This window comes from Galeopterus variegatus, unplaced genomic scaffold (assembly GCF_000696425.1).
Source record: "Galeopterus variegatus unplaced genomic scaffold, G_variegatus-3.0.2 Scaffold6950, whole genome shotgun sequence".
Taxonomy (NCBI): domain Eukaryota; kingdom Metazoa; phylum Chordata; class Mammalia; order Dermoptera; family Cynocephalidae; genus Galeopterus; species Galeopterus variegatus.
Window position 1 is genome coordinate 37,807 of NW_007733061.1, and position 4,455 is coordinate 42,261.

Genomic DNA, 4,455 nt, shown 5'->3' on the forward strand with positions numbered 1-4,455 from the left:
CGGCTCTGCCGGCGCGGCCACTGGCCAGGCTGGGGTTGGAAGTGGATTCAGCTGCCGCCCACTCACTCGGCCTTCTTGCCTGCAGCAAAGGACGCTGTGCTCATGCGACACCCAAACAACACGCACGGCGGGGAGGGCCCTTGTCCCCACACATGGCGGGGGCTCCAGCTGCTTTTCAGGGAGCAGCAGTTCCAGGCCATCCGCTCCTTCCCACCCAGTGTCCCCTCCGAGGGCTGAGCCAGGCCTGCTGAGTGGCACGGGATGGCACTTTCCCACCTGCTTGTCTCCTGGGAGACAGAATTCCTGGCCTTGAGGAAGGACTTAGCCTTTCCCTCCTGGCAGGTGGGTGGGGGTCCCAAAGCACACTTGGCCACCTGGCCCTGGTCCTTGGTTGTCAGGGTGACCTCAGGGAAGCTCCCTGCCTTTCCTGCTGCGTCTGATTTGGACTCAGTCTCCCCTTCCCCGGACTTCCTCCCCATCTGCTGCTGAACGATGATGCCTTTCTCCTCGGCTCAGTTTCTGTTGGTTCTGGGTGTGAGGGTGGAGGGGAGGAGCCAGGCTCTGGTCTGATCAGGGAACAGAGAACAAGAGCTGACCTCACGGGTGGGCAGGTAGGGAGGGCCGGCATACCCACTGCAGATCACTGCTCATTTTCTGCAGAAGTATCTGAACCAAATCACAGCTCACCTCCAGAAACATCTATTTTCTTCTGAAGACCACCCTGTGCCATCTATATCCCTCCTGTGAACATGACTTGGGCTGCTATTTCCTGTGAAATCTCTATCCACTGTTCAGCGTTGCTTCGCAAATCCTCTTCACATTAACGGTGTATTGCAGCGTGCTCCAACTCACGGTGGAACAGATAGGAAGGGACAGAGCCACCACGCCCAGCCTCGCAGACTGTGGGGAGAGCAATTTCAGTGCTAGAAGGAATCTGCAGAAATTCACAGAGGAAAGAAGGCAGATGATGTTATAGATAGTCTGCTCAGCGACACTGCCTGGCTGAGCTTGAGACCCCCAGGGGGCATTGCCTCAGTGACTGTACCAAAGTCTTGGCCAGCGGTTCTTCGACTGTCTTAGTCCATGTGTGTTGCTATAACAGAATCCCACAAACTGTAATTATAAAGAACAGAAATGTATTCTCTGACAGTTCTGGAGGCTGGGAAGTCCAAGATCAAGGCGCTGGCAGGCTTGGGCCCTGGTTCCAAGATGGTGCCTCACTGCTGTGTTCTCTGGCTTGGAGGGATGTGTGTCCTACTGGGCAGAAGAGCAGGAGAGTGAACCCAATCCTGCAAGCGCTTCTTATGGCAGCATTAATCTATGCACAGCCCTTGTAACCTAAACACCACCCAAAAGGCTCCACCAACCAACACTGTTGCATAGGGGACTGCTTCCAACTCATGAATTTTGGGGTCACATTCAGACCATAGCACTGATTTGGTGTGCAGTTGGGGAAACTCGTTCAGTGCAGGTTAGGGTTGCCAGATTTAGCAAAAATACAGAATCTTAAATTTGAATTTTAGATAACAAATATTTTTAGTATACGTATACTCCATGTAATGTTTGGGATATACTTATACTTTTTAAAAGTTTGTTTATCTGAAATTCAAACGTAACTTGTGGTATTTTATCTGGTAACTGCAGTACCAATTTCTATGCTTAGCTTTTCAGGTCCTGATCCAGTAGATTGAGGTGGGCTGGTAGGGAAGGAGGGAAGCCAGATCTAAGCACTTTTAACAGCACAGCTTCTTTTTAAAAGTTTGTTTATCTGAAATTCAAATGTAACTTGTGGTATTTTATCTAGTAACTGCAGTACCAATTTCTATGCTTAGCTTTTCAGGTCCTGATCCAGTAAATTGAGGTGGGCTGGTAGGGAAGGAGGGAAGCCAGATCTAAGCACTTTTAACAGCACAGCTTCTTCCAAATGATTCCAGTGCAGATCGTCTACTGACCACTTTGGGAAGTGTCAGGTCTAGTGTAGAGAGCTTTGCTGGGGTTCCTGAGAAGCTGAAGACTGGGGTCTGACTCACACCTGGAAAGCCTGGAGGGTGGTAACTGATCACCTTGGTTCTGGAGCAATGCTGCTGGGGAGGGACTGTCCTGAAGCCCCAGTTTTGTCCTTGGACCCAGTCTGGCTGCACAGGGAGCGAGATGCTCAGGGGCAGTCTATCCCATGGGGCTTCCTGGAGGCAGCAAAGAGACCTCAGAAGAAAGAGGCTGGGGTGTACCACCAGATACCCAAGGGCTGAGAAACTGCAGACATTGCCTCAGTGTACAGGTAGCCTCACCTGGGCCCGGGACTGTGGAGAAAGGAGCCCAGCAGGGAGCCCCACAGGAGCCCCTGAAAACACCACCAGCCTCAGAGGTCCATGGGGCTCAGAGCATAGTAAGTGGGTGTGTGGGCCAGCTCACCTTGACCCCTGTGGGGGGCAGGCAAGCAGAGCCGGAGCTGAGAGCAGGACCATGTTGCTAACTGGACCCAGGCTGGGGCGAGGACTGAACGCTGAGCAGATGCAGCCTCTGCAGTGTGACAAGGCTTTGGATATTCTGACAGGTAAATTGCAACTGGATTTGGACGCAAGTGGCTGCAGGACTGTTACCCAAGAATAACCAGGAGAGCCCTGAGTCCACCTCGAGCTTTTCTGTGTGGACAGGACAAATCATCCCCACTGCATGGAGACAACAGTAAAGCTGGGGTCTGACCACAGTCCTCACGTTGCTGTAGCTCAGACACTGCAGTTGCCTTGGCCTGCCACCCCTCGGTGTCTTTGCTGCAGGCTTTCCTTTACAGAGGTTGGGAAAGGTCTGGCTGAAGCCTCCTGATCTCTTCACTTACTGCTGAATGGTGCCTGTAGAAACCCTGCTAAGCTGTACAAGCATAGGCAGGTCACCTGGCGCAGGGTGGCAGACTCTGGCACAACCTACATGCTCTGCACCCCACCCCCAGCTGTCATGACAGACACAGCCATTGACAAGGCTCCTTCCTGCCAAGCCAAGAGCTGGTCTCAGAATCTCTTCTGACATGCAGTTGAGGCAGACAACACTAGGTGATCAGACAAAACACGTCGCTGGTCTCTGACAGGCACAAGAGGCTCACCGACATCCAGCAAAGACGAAGGCCAGAGATTTGGGGAGGGTGCACCTTGCCTCTTCCCTGGCATGCACATGGGGACTTGCTGATCCTAGTTGTTGTCCTGCTATGGATATTGTGCTGTTATTCAGGAGGTGGTCTGCAGGTCACATTAGAGAGTGGGTTCTGGAATCAGATGTACCCAGCTTCAAACTTTGCTTCCACCACTTCCCTAAAGGAGCTTGCTTGAGCAGGTTATACAGCCTCTCAGAGCTTCCCCTCCTTGTCTTTACACAGAGATAATAATAGGATCTACCTCTTAGGGTTGCTGTGGGGACAGACTGTGGTCACAGTGACTGCCACACAGGCAGGCGTCCATACATGCTGCTGTGATAGGTGAGGACGTTCCGTAGCCCAGGTCACAACCTTAAGCACCAAGTTTGTGCTTGCAGTCCATGACAGATCATGGTCCTAGACCTGTCTCAGGCATCCACATTCTCAGAGGCCATCATCGCCTGTCACCGTGTCTGATTCCAAGAGAGACACCTGAGCCCTGGAAGGGCAGGGAAATGACTTGTTCTGAGGACCTCCAGAGTGCTCCGGTGTTTGCATTGGCCATTCCTTTTAATCTGCACATCAATCCTGTGAACCAGATCAAGTGAGCCTCTTTCTCATTTCAGGGAGAAGGTTAGGGGACCAGGCTGCCACCACAGGCTACTGAGTTCATGCCAGGATTCAAGCCCAGGTTTGCCCAGCTCCAAAGACCACGCTGCTCCCACAATGTGCTTTTAGACGCTTTAATTCTACCCCTGCCCCCCCAGTTAACCTAATGATAAGGTCCAAATCTAACAAGGCAATATCAGTCTTTTGAGACCTGGTTCTGTTCCAGAGAATATAAAGTCACCCAAGACCCAAAGCTCTTTAATGTCAAAGCAGACACTGGAATAGTCATCTCCTCAAGTCGCTCAGGCAGAGTCCAGGAAGGGACAAGAACATGTGGACAAATGTTTGCCTAACACGGCCCTTCCAGTTGTCCTTTAGCCATGACTGCAGCGAGGCTGACCCGCATCTCTTGTCTCCTCCCTGACCCCAGGGTGCACTGTGAGATCACCGGGCCCACTGTGCCATGCATTTGTGACACCCCACCTGAAGCAGCTGCAGCTGGCATTTTATCAGCTTTGCCTGGAAGCCAAGATTGGGCAATTCCGGGCTGGAATTACAAGATGCTCCAGCTTCTAATTCCACTGTTCATGGCACTCCAGGGACATGCCAAGGGAGATCCAGGTCTGTGCCAGGCTCGCCCAGGCAGAGGTGGGGGAGAGGCCTGTCGCCCCTTTCCTGGCTCCTGTAGAGTTGATTTAGAGGCCTGGGGCGGGGGGGGGGGG